This window comes from Grampus griseus, assembly GCF_964374135.1.
Source record: "Grampus griseus genome assembly, chromosome: 5".
Lineage (NCBI taxonomy): Eukaryota > Metazoa > Chordata > Mammalia > Artiodactyla > Delphinidae > Grampus > Grampus griseus.
In genome coordinates this window covers 114,221,451-114,234,769 of record NC_138998.1, presented here as the reverse complement: position 1 = coordinate 114,234,769, position 13,319 = coordinate 114,221,451, and positions in this window count along the sequence as shown.

Below are 13,319 nucleotides of genomic sequence, written 5' to 3'. Positions count from 1 at the left end.
AACAACACAGCAAGAGCTTTGAAAACTAAACTAATATTTAAATCACTTTCTATAGAAAGCAAAACAGACCTTACAGGCTAGACCTAACCAGGTGATTGCCTGCTAAAATGAATAAACAAACAAATATACAAATCAACATTCTCTGCCTAAATTTAACAGAACCCGAAGTCTCAAAATGTAGTATTCAAAATATCCATAATACAATCCAAAATTACTAATAAGCAGAAAAAAATAATCAATTCTCAAGGGAAAAGACAGTGGACAGATGCCAACCTGAAATGACCCAGATGTGGGAATTATCAGACAATGACTTTAAAGCAGCCATTGTAGCCATGCTTCATGAGGCAAAAGTGACCACTCTTGAAACAATTGAGAACATTTAAATTCTCAGCCAAAAAATAAAAGTTAATATTAAAAATGGGAATTTTACTGTTAAAAAATATAATAGCTAAGATTTAAAAAATTTGCCAGGTGGATTCAGGAGCAAAATAGAGTTGAGAAAGGGAAAAGTCAGTGAATCTTGTAAATACAAATCAAAAGGAAGCTCACGCGAAGGTAGGATGGCTGGAGCTCAGTTAAATAAATCATACAGTGCCTAATATTAATGCATGCTGTCCAACTATGTAAAACTCATCAAAGAAAACAGGACTACGCTGGGTAATGGTGAGGAACTTTACTTTGAGATTACGTACAAGGTACAAAATTCTTTGAGTCTGAGTTTCTTCATCTTCATAAATTTTTGTGAGGATTAATATGTAGAAAAGTATCAAATTCAGTGAAATGTACCTTACGTGAATAAAATAAATGCTAATTCTCCTTTTGGTGTCTCATCATGAACTATATTTTGAAATATTTATAGTTCTAGTCTCAAGCTTGATTAAGATAATTAGCATGTAGAAGAGAATTTATAATGCATTTTCTCTAAAAATTATTTGACCATGCAGTCTTTTTTCTAGTGAAACAAACAGCAACATATTATAGAAATCTCAGCATGAGAAAAGTGGTTGAAGGATTTTCTATGCTATATGTCTGTAATAAGGCTACCAGAAGGCTGTATTTCCAAACCTTGCCTCTCAGATCCCTGGAATTCCTCTTCCCTGACTTGGTCCTAGTATTTTGGTTTATACCTACATTCAGTAAAAGAAACAGCTTTTTGTGAAACAAGTCTGTATTTATTTGAAGACTCTGACCTTGGGCATTTTTATTACCAAAAACCCATTATAAAAATATCTTCATAACTGATTCATCTCAGAAATTAGGGCCAAGAGAACATGTTTTCCCTCATGAGTTAGTATGCTTCCTAAGCATGGAAAATTCTCTTATCCATTTATTTTTCCTTTTCACCTCTGTAGTATAAAACTCAGAGATAGTACATATGCTCAAATGTGGAAATCATACTCACCAAGAATTAATTTTTTTTCTTCTTTCTGTATAGCTCTTAGTACCTGCCTTTGAATTGCATTGATTTTATTGTAAGCTGTCAAAAATGCTTTCTGGAAGTAATAAAAACCATGAGTCCTGTGTGACATCTGTTGCTTCTCCACAATGATTTTTGTGTTATATATTCTTTTATTTTTCTCTTCCTTCCTAGCATATTCCCTGATTGGCACATTCTGGAAGTCAACAGCAGAGCTTCACTTTTTTTTTCCTCCATACAAGTCCCATCTTTGTCATCATCACCACCCCTCCCCCACTCCTGTACCTAATAGGGAAATGATGGTGAGATGTTTCATATCTTGAGTAGATAGTGTATAAAGCCTCTGGATATGGGATAGTTTGCCTTACTACACAGCAAACTTATTTTCATACAGCCAGGTGTTCTTGGGACTCAGATGCAAGGATACAGGGATAAACAAGACCATCTTATTGCCTGTAAGTTATTCATAGAATAGTTAGTGGATAGAGACTAAAATTATAGTAGCTTATGATAAGTTTTACACTAAAATGAGGAATGAGGTACTAGTGCACAGAATGATACATCTTTATATTGATTTAAAACTTTGAGAAATATTGAAATTTGGGGAAAAGGATGAGAAAAACTTTCTTTGAGATCTGAAAAATGGATCCACTGGGAGGAAGGTTTTCAATTTCTTTGAACTCTGTATCATCTGGGAGACAAATAAAAATACTTTTGGTATTTCTGCTCTTTATGTATGTGTGTGTGTATGTATATATGTATATAAAAATACATACATATTTTAACCTAAATGCTTGTTTCCAAATGAGAATAAATATAATTCAGTAATATTAAAAATTTAATAAAAATGAAACCCACTGTTGTTACTCTTAATTTTTATAACCACCCAATACCATGTTTATATTATTCCCATTTTATCAAACAGTAATCAAGGGTAGAGAAGTTAAATGCCTTATATAAAATTATACAGCTGTTAAGTTGTAAAGCTAGAACTTGAACCCAGCTCCTTTGATTTTCAAAGCTATGTTTTCAATGCTTTATATTGCTGTCATTGCATCATTGTAGTTTTTGCCATAGTTTCCAAATCTTTTCAGAAAAAAAATTAGCACAAATAATTCTAACTACAAATTTCTGTATTATTCCAAGTGAGTATTCCTAGTAGTTCTCACTGGTTACTGCCTTTTATGTCTGCATCCAGCTACAGTTCTCAAATGCCTTATGTATTTGACCAAAAAACTAAGGAAGTGGTCTTTTATTACATAATGGGTGATTTTTTCCTTTGAAAGGAGATGGTGAGAAGTATGTTAAATTGGATAGGATAAACACTCAGATTTGACTCTGTAGTTTATTTACATGGAGAAAAAGAACAAATACAAGCTACATTTTTGGTACCCAATAACCTGTCTTTTTAAGAATAATTGGACTTAATTCTATCTGTTCAAATTTATACACACTTGGAAGAATTTAGTCCCAGTGAAATGGAAAACGAGTGCTGAAGTAGTGTGGTGAGCACTGTTTGGGCTAAATAGTTGTCGATGACATTTTGTGAATATCTTATTTATAAATATGTCGATTAGAAAATACAAGGCTTGATCACCCTGCTCTGTCATTCGGTGAGATGGTAGAGGTATTTATTTCAAGTTTCTTCTTAATGTTCCCTTCTATTTTTATTTTGGGCTAATCACCTTTTTCGCCTAGCAGACTAAGGAGATGTTCTATTCTACATACATCAGCCTCCAAAGTCAGCTAATTTCTTTTATATCTTCCCTGTCAGCTGTAAGAGAGACAGACAAGATGAAGCCTTTCTACTGTCAGGCACTGACAGAGCAGAGAAATATAGACAGATGGATAACAGATAGTTGGGTTCTAAGTACCCTACAATTTGTTGAGGCAAATAGAGGAGAGTTGAGTGGCAAATTACCTCCACTGTTCACAAACCAGCAGGCAGCCCTGTTTGCCAGTGATCCAAATTGTTTCTAGGTAATCTGGCACATTTCTGTTTTGTTGTGCTGTATCTAAAGGTATGACTGTCAGTTTTGAAAACCCCCTGTTGTGAAAGATCTTCCCTACAACAAGCAATATTTGGAAGGCAGTGTTCAGGGAAATACACACACTTTTGTTCGATCATCCTAAAAAGAAGATTTAAGGTATGATCTTTTAAAGTATTAAAAGGAAGAAATAGTTTCTCTTACTTAATATTTATAGAGTTTTCCTTTCCCTTTTAAAACCTCACCATCTACAATATTCATCCATCTTGGAAATTTGAATTTAATGATGATATTGGTGGAGCTCAGATATGGAAGTGACTTTTCAAACCCGTATTTTTTTTTTTTTTTTTTTTTTACCCTGCAGCAGATTTAGATGAGAATCACATCAAGCAATGCTATAGACTGGTGAATTACAAATGGGTGTTTCACAGAAATAGTTTCACAAGATACTTTGGGGAAAAAAGGAGAGAGTGGTGAGGAAGTCTGGAGTTTAAATTAGTACAGGAGAAACAACGTTAAGCAGGTGTTTATACTATAGGATTTTGTAGAGCCTATTATATATTATTGTTCATCATGAATCTCTATGAAGGGAACATGGCAAATCACTTTTCTCAGGACACCACTCATTTTACCAGATGTTGTGATCCATGGAATACTTTTTTGAAATAAATGCCATAGACAATAATGTGGCTCAGTCACCTTAGCAGTTTCATCATATTTTTTTTTCCCCTGGAAAAGGGCACTTGCCTTTCAGAGCTTTTGTGTTTACGCTGAAAACTTACACTCAAAGGATCCTTTAAATTGGAAATGTTGTTATTATCATTATCTGCATGAGAGATATTTGAAACCACATGCTTCCTAAAACAATTTAGAGTGGCTCACTAAGAATTAATAAGGCATAGTTTTGATGGCCTACTAGATATCAAGTAGTATAATAGGCACTAGGGATGCAACACTGAACAGCATAGAAGTGATCATCAGCTTCATGGGGTCTTCAGTTTAGTTAATAGATTATCACAGTTTACCTGCTAACCTCCAAAGCATTACAGTGTAGAATGCCCCAAACTGAAATCATCATCTTTTGCATCCCCTACTGCATACCCACTCCTTCCTGGGTGTTCCATATTTTAATAAATGGCATCATGATCTATTGAGTAATTCTAGTCAGAAAGCTGAAGTCACCTTGACTTTTCCATCCTCCTCACATCCCACTGTCAGTCAATCATTAAATCTCATTAGTTCTAACTCCTAAGTATCTTTCAATTTCTGATCTGTCCTTCAATCATCACTGCCTCCATACTGGTACATATTTATCATCTGTCTGGCATGCTTCTGTAGTCTGTGGACTTGTTCACTTCCCCTCCTTCCCATTCAGTCTCCTAATTCTAACCAAGGTTATATTCTGATATTATTTTTTGCGTGTGTGTAGCTAGTATGTAGTTATTCTACAATTTTCAGTTGAAACCTCACTTTCTCAGAGATGTAATACCTACCCAAACTTCACATTGCCTTAGTTCTTTCTGTGTTACTTACACTCATGCATTACCTCAAATGTATTTTTCTTGTAACAGTGATTATACTTCTCAAAAGTTGGTGAATGCCAGTCTGAGTCAAGTATAAGCTCATTGAGGACAGGGACCAGGTCTACCTTTGTCCACAGCTGTAAAACCAGTACCTGGCTTAGCAACAGATAATGTAGAAGTCTCTGGAAGTTATTTATTTATTCCATGACATTGCTTCTGCTGCGCCTGCAGGACAGAATGTTCATATCCCTCTTTTCTATCTATACCTCCCCCCCAAATTATTCATTCCTATACCTCCCCCCCAAAGTTATTCATTCTTCAAAATTCAGATCAAATGTACTTCCGGAGTGAGTGAACTGTTCCATTATTGCCAATGCCCCTAAGAATTAACCACCCTACAGAATACTTTTTCCTCTGTTTAGCATCAGTAATAATATCTGTCCCCCTCCAACACACACATACACAAACACACACGCACACACACACACACACCACGTACACAATGGTAACTACTTTAAAGCAAATTCCTTGAAGAGCACCTTGTGTAAAGAGAACTTTCAATAAGAACTTGTTGAACTGAATTCGGGTCTGTCGATTCTGACCTTATCTTATGATGTAGAAAGATCTTTCTTTGTGCTCCAGATACACATATCCTACTGTCTAATTTTTTTTTGAATTTTTATTTTTTTATACAGCAGGTTCTTATTAGTCATCAATTTTATACATATCAATGTATACATGTCAATCCCAATCTCCCAGTTCATCACACCACCACCCCCATGCCCCGCTACTTTTACCCCTTGGTGTCCATACGTTTGTTCTCTACATCTGTGTCTCTATTTTCTCCCTGCAAACTGGTTCATCTGTACCATTTTTCTAGGTTCCACATATGTACGTTAATACACGATATTTGTTTTTCTCTTTCTGACTTACTTCACTCTGTATGACAGTCTCTAGATCCATCCACATCTCAACAAATGACTCAATTTCGTTCCTTTTTAAAGCTGAGTAATATTCCACTGTATATATGTATGACATCTTCTTCATCCATTCATCTGTCCATGGGCATTTCAGTTGCTTCCATGACCTGGCTATTGTAAATAGAGCTGCAGTGAACATTGGAGTGCATGAATCTTTTTGAATTATGGTTTTCTCTGAGTATATGCCCAGTAATGGGATTGCTGGATCATACGGTAATTCTATTTTTCATCTTTTAAGGAACATCCATACGGTTCTCCATAGTGGCTGTATCAATTTACATTCCCATCAGCAGTGCAAGAGTGTTCCCTTTTCTCCACACCCTCCACAGCATTTGTTGTTTGTAGATTTTCTGATGATGTCCATTCTAATTGGTGTGAAGCGATACCTCATTGTAGTTTTGATTTGCATTTCTCTAATAATTAGTGATGTTGAGCAGCTTTTCATGTGCTTCTTGGCCATCTGTATGTCTTCTTTGGAGAAATGTCTATTTAGGTCTTCTGCCCATTTTTAGACTGGGTTGTTTGTTTTTTTAATATTGAGCTGCATGAGCTGTTTATATATTTTGGAGATTAATCCTTTGTCTGTTGATTCATCTGCAAATATTTTCTCCCATTCTGAGAGTTGTCTTTCTTCTTGTTTATGGATTCCTTTGCTGTGCAAAAGCTTTGAAGTTTCATTAGGTCCCATTTGTTTATTTTTGTTTTTATTTCTATTACTATAGGAGGTAGATCAAAAAAGATCTTGCTGTGATTTATCTCAAAGAGTGTTCTTCCTATGTTTTCCTCTGAGGGTTTCATGGTGTCTGGTCTTACATTTAGGTCTCAAATTTCCCAGCACCACTTACTGAAGAGGCTGTCTTTTCTTCATTGTATATCCTTGCCTCCTTTGTCATAGATTAATTGAACAAAGGTGTGTGGGTTTATATCTGGGCTTTCTATCTTGTTCCATTGATCTATATATCTGTTTTTGTGGCAGTACCATATTGTCTTGATTACTGTAGCTTTGTAGTATAGTCTGAAGTCAGAGAGTCTGATTCCTCCAGCTCCGCTTTTTTCCCTCAAGACTGCTTTGGCTATTCAGGGTCTTTTGTGTCTCCATACAAATTTTAAGATTTTTTGTTCTAGTTCTGTAAAAAAATGCCATTGGTAATTTGATAGGGATTGCACTGAATCTGTAGATTGCTTTGGGTAGTATAGTCATTTTCACAATATTGATTCTTCCAATCCAAGAACATGGTATATCTCTCTATCTGTTGATATCATCTTAAATTTCTTTCATCAGTGTCTTATAGTTTTCTGCATACAGGTCTTTTGTCTCCTTAGGTGGGTTTATTCCTAGGTATTTTATTCTTTTTGTTGCAGTGGTAAATGGGAGTGTTTCCTTAATTTCTCTTTCAGATTTTTCATCATTAGTGTATAGGAATGCAAGAGATTTCTGTGCATTAATTTTGTATCTTGCAACTTTACCAAATTCATTGATTAGCTCTAGTAGTTTTCTGGTGGCATCTTTAGGATTGTCTATGTATAGTATCATGTCATCTGTAAACAGTGACAGTTTTACTTCTTCTTTTCTGATTTGTATTCCTTTTATTTCTTTTTCTTCTCTGATTGCTGTGGCTACAACTTCCAAAACTATGTTGAATAATAGTGGTGAGAGTGGACATCCTTGTCTTGTTCCTGATCTTAGAGGAAATGCTTTCAGTTTTTCACCATTGAGGATGATGTTTGCTGTGGGTTTGTCATATATGGCCTTTATTATTTTCAGGTAGGTTCCCTCTATACCCACTTTCTGGAGAGTTTTTATCAAAAATGGGTGTTGAATTTTGTCAAAAGCTTTTTCTCTATCTTTTTAGATGATCATATGGTTTTTATTCTTCAATTTGTTTATATGGTGTATCACATTGATTGATTTGAGTATATTGAAGAATCCTTGCATCCCTGGGATAAATCCCACTTGATCATGGTATATGACCCTTTCAATGTGTTGTGGGATTCTGTTTGCTAGTATTTTGTTCAGTATTTTTGCATCTATATTCATTAATGATATTCGTCTATAATTTTTTGTTGTTGTTGTTGTATCTTTATCTGGTTTTGGTATCAGGGTGATGGTGGCCTCATAGAATGAGTTTGGGAGTGTCTCTTTCTCCTCAATATTTTGGAAGCGTTTGAGAAGGATGGGTGTTAGCTCTTCTCTAAATGTTTGATAGAATTCACCTGTGAAGCCGTCTGGTCCTGGATTTTTTTTTGTTAGAAGATTTTTAATCAGAGTTTCAATTTCATTACCTGTGATTGGTCTGTTCATATTTTCTGTTTCTTCTTGGCTCAGTCTTGGAAGGTTATACCTTTCTAAGAATTTGTTCATTTCTTCAAGGTTGTCCATTTTATTGGCATAGAGTTGCTTGTAGTAGTCTCTTAGGATGCTTTGTATTTCTGTGGTGTCTGTTGTAACTTCTTTTTCATTTCAAATTTTATTGATTTGAGTCCTTTCCCTCTTTTTCTTGATGAGTCTGACTAATGGTTTTTCTTGGTCTTTGGTATTGTCTTCTTTGTTTCTATTTCATTTATTTCTGCTCTGATCTTTATGATTTCTTTCCTTCTGCTAAGTTTGGGTTTTGTTTGTTCTTCTTTCTTTAGTTCCTTTAGGTGTAAGTTTAGGTTGTTTATTTGAGATGTTTGTTGTTTCTTGAGGTAGGATTGTATTGCTCTGAATTTCCATCTTAGAATTCCTTTGCTGCATCCCATAGGTTTTGGATCATCATGTTTTCATTGTCATTTGTCTCTAAGTATTTTTTGATTTCCTCTTTGATTTCTTCAGTGATCTCTTGGTTATTTAGTAATGTATTGTTTAGCCTCCATATGATTGTGTTTTTTATGTTTTTTTCCCTGTAATTGCTTTCTAATCTCATAGCATTGTGGTCAGAAAAGATGTTTGATATGGTTTCAGTTTTCTTAAATTTACTGAGGATTGATTTGTGACCCAGGATGTGATCTACCCTGGAGAATGTTCTGTGCACACCTGAGAAGAAAGTGTAATCTGCTGTTTTTGGATGGAATTTGTTATAAATATCAATTAAATCTATCTGGTCTATTGTGTCATTTAAAGCTTGTGTTTCCTTGTTAATTTTCTGTTTGGATGATCTGTCCATTCGTTTAAGTGAGGTGTTAAAGTCCCCCACTATTATTGTGTTACTGTTCATTTCCTCTTTTATAGCTGTTAGCAGTTGCCTTATATATTGAGGTGCACCTATATTGGGTGCATATATATTTATAATTGTTATATCTTCTTCTTGGATTGATCCTTTGATCATTATGTAGTGTCCTTCCTTGTCTCTAGTGACATTCTTTATTTTAAAGTCTATTTTATCTGATATGAGTATTGCTACACCAGCTTTCTTTTGATTTCCATTTGCATGGAATATCTTTTTCCGTCCCTTCACTTTCAGTCTGTATGTGTCCCTAGGTCTGAAGTGGATCTCTTGTAGGCAGCATATATATGGGTCTCGTTTTTGTATCCATTTAGCAAGCCTGTGTCTTTTGGTTGGAGCATTTAATCCATTCACATTTAAGGTAATTATCTATATGTATGTTCCTATTACCATTTTCTTAATTGTTTGGGGTTTGTGTTTGTTGGTCCTTTTCTTCTCTTTTGTTTCCCACTTAGAGAAGTTCCTTTAGCATTTGTTGTAGAGCTGGTTTGGTGGTGCTGAATTCTCTTAGCTTTTGCTTGTCTGTAAAGCTTCTGATTTCTCCATCAAATCTGAATGAGATCCTTGCCAGGTAGAGTAATCTTGGTTGTAGTTCTTCCCTTTCATCACTTTAAGTATATCATGCCACTCCCTTCTGGCTTGTAGAGTTCCTGCTGTGAAATCAGCTTTTAACCTTATGGGAGTTCCCTTGTGTATTATTTGTCATTTTTCCCTTGTGCTTTCAATAATTTTTCTTGTCTTTAATTTTTACCAATTTGATTACGATGTGTCTTGGTGTGTTTCCCCTTGGGTTTACCCTGCCTGAGATTCTCTATGCTTCCTGGACTTGGGTGGCTGTTTACTTTCCCATGTTAGGGAAGTTTTCGACTATAATCTCTTCACATATTTTCTCCGGTCCTTTCTCTCTGTCTTCTACATCTGGGACCCCTATAATGCGAATGTTGTTGTGTTTAATGTTGTCCCAGAGGTCTCTTAGGCTGTCTTCATTTCTTTTCATTGTTTTCTTTATTCTGTTCTGCAGCAGTGAACTCCACCGTTCTATCTTCCAGGTCACTTATCCGTTCTTCTGCCTCAGTTATTCTGTTATTGATTCCTTCTAGTGTATTTTTCATTTCAGTTATTGTATTGTTCATTTCTGTTTGTTTGTTCTTTAATTCTTCTAGGTCTTTGTTAAACATTTCTTGCATCTTCTCGATCTTTGCCTCCATTCTTTTTCCGGGGTCCTGGATCATCTTCACTATCATTATTCTGAATTATTTTTCTGGAAGGTTGCCTATCTCCACCTCATTTAGTTGTTTTTCTGGGGTTTTTTCTTGTTCCTTCATCTGGTTTATAGCCCTCTGTGCTTTCATCTTGTCTATCTTTCTGTGAATGTGGTTTTTGTTCCACAGGCTGCACGATTGTAGTCCTTCTTGCTTCTGCTGTCTGCTCTCCATACTGTCTAATTTGATGTGACCAACCAAAGAGCCTGACACTTAAAATAGCCAAAGAGAATTCTTTATTTACACCAAATCTGTGCCTCCTGAATCTTTTCCCTCTAATTAAATGGCACCACCATCCATATTCTCAAGTAGCAACTTTGGCATTGCCTTTGGATCCTCACTTTCTCTCCTTATCCCTCCTTCTTCTATCAAATGTAACAGCAGGTTCTGTTAATACTCTCTCCAATTGTTTAATTCAGTATTTTCTCTATATCCACTTCAACCATTTTATTTAGGCCACCATCATTTCTTCCCTGCCTCTTCACAATATTTTCTTAAATGGTCTTGCTGAGTTTGCTTTCACTCTTCACCAATCCATTCACAATATAGAGCAAATGAAATATTTTTAAAATATAAATGAGATCACACAACTCAGTTGCTTCACAACATTCAGTAGTTTTCCATATCACAGAGAATAAAAGAAAAAGAGCTAGCCTTGCAGCAAGGCCCTGCATTCTATGATATGTAGGAGCACGTGAACCTACTCTTCAGCCACCACCCCTCCTCCGTCCTATGCATCCACCTCACTGCATTTCCTTCAGCTCCTGGTACATGTCAACGGTTTCCATCCTCTGCTCCTGACACTGGAATGCACCTTCTCTACTTTCTACATCACCAGCAACTTCACTTCCTTCAGGACTCTGCTGAAATTTCAACCTTCCTGGATTGTTCTGACAATACTACCTGAAATAGCACATTTTTTTCTTTTTAATATCTAACATTTTGTTTCCCTCATAGCCATTATTACAATTTGCAGTTATTTTTCTTTACCACTTATTTGTTTGTTGCCTGGATTCACTCATGAAATGTGAGATTCATGGGTTCAGGGGTAACGTCTGTTATTTTTATAGTACCTATGTGAGAATTTTATCCAGAATGAATTAAAGTATTTGAAATAATTAAAGACATTATATGCAACATAAGTAAAAAGATGTTTAATAGAGAGATAGATCTGGGTGTGAATACTGATTTACGACCTTAATAACGCTGTGGTCTGGGCAAATCATGTAAACGTATGAAGCCATAGTAGTAGTTTCCTTCCCTCTAAAATCAACTTGTAGATTTGTGGTAATGATTTTTGAGATACTGTATATAAAGTGTATATAGAAAGGGTTTCCATGCAGACAGCAGGAGCTCAATAATGGAAGCAATTTTATTTAATTAAAATTTAATTTAAATTTTATTTAATTTTCAGAGTAAATAGTAGTTGCAGTAAATAGTAGTAGTATGTATATAGACTTTTTGTCTTACTAATAGAAATGTGAAAATTAGACCAACAAGGTTATATAAATCAAGAAAAGGAATTATAGGTTCAGTTTTGTAAGAAAGAAAATAAAGTAAATTTCAGATTTTTTGTTAGATTAAATTTTTTAAAACTTGCTTTAGGTTATAATTGTATAATAATATGCCTAATATATATTTACTTTTTTTTTTTTCTTTTCGGTACGCGGGCCTCTCACTGTTGTGGCCTCTCCTGTTGCGGAGCACAGGCTCCGGACGCACAGGCTCAGCGGCCATGGCTCACAGGCCTAGCCGCTCCGCGGCATGTGGGATCTTCCTGGACTGGGGCACGAACCCGTGTCCCCTGCATTGGCAGGCGGACTCTCAACCACTGTGCCACCAGGGAAGCCCTAATATATTTACTTTTAAGAATAATGAAAAGAAAGAAAATTCAAACGCATTGTCTCAGTAGATTCTGCCATGACTTCTAATATTTATTTATTTAATTTATTTATTTAATTTATTTTTTTGACCACGTCAGGTCTTAGTTGGGGCACGCAGGATCTTCAATGAGGCATGCAGGATCTTTGTTGCAGCACGTAGGCTTCTCTCTAGTTGTGACATGCAGGTTTTCTCTCTCTGGTTGTGGCACGTGGGCTCCAGGGTGCATGGGCTCTATAGTTGTGGCATGCAGGCTCTCACTGAGGTGCATGAGCTTAGTAGTTGTGGTGTGCGGGCTTAGCTGCTCTGTGGCATGTGGGGTCTTAGTTCCCCAACCAGGGATCAAATCCGTGTCCCATGCATCGGAAGGCAGATTCTTTACCACTGGACCACCAGGGAAGTCCCTGCCATGATTTCTAAAATAGGACTTCTGTTATGATGGGAAATTAGAGCTCTATAACTCTCTACCAATTTCCAGGTGTTTAAAATGCAACCCAAGCATCCTTGAAAAGTGGTAAGTAGTATATATTTCTGAAGATGTGTTCCATAGCATGTGTTAGTTACACCTGGGATATTTCTCATGTTTCAAATAGAGTATTTTGACTACTTTTCTTTCAAATAATTACTTAGATTCTGCTGCATTATTTAAAAACTGTTGAAAACTTTCATTCTCTTTTTAATAGCCATTTCCTCATTCTCTAGCTAGCTTTTAACCTCAGTGCCATTTTGATACAGAGATTTAAAATATCTTGCACCAGTCATAAGATATTTGACCTTTTATGTCCTAAAAGAAAAGGATATAGAAAAAGATGATATCATTTTTAGGGGGAGTCTGTTCAACTCCATAAAAAAGTCTTTGTATGCCACATTTTTATTATGTACCTTTGTTCCCAGACAATTTTTTCCCTGTGTATTTGTGTCACAGATATTTGATTCAGTCTTATGTATTTGTCTCTTTTATTTCTAATAGGAAGCATTAATAAGAAGGAAAGATTAGGAATGAGTTTTTGAGTTCGGTATTTGAGAACTAGGGTATATATGGCATACTTAGTTTGAAATGAA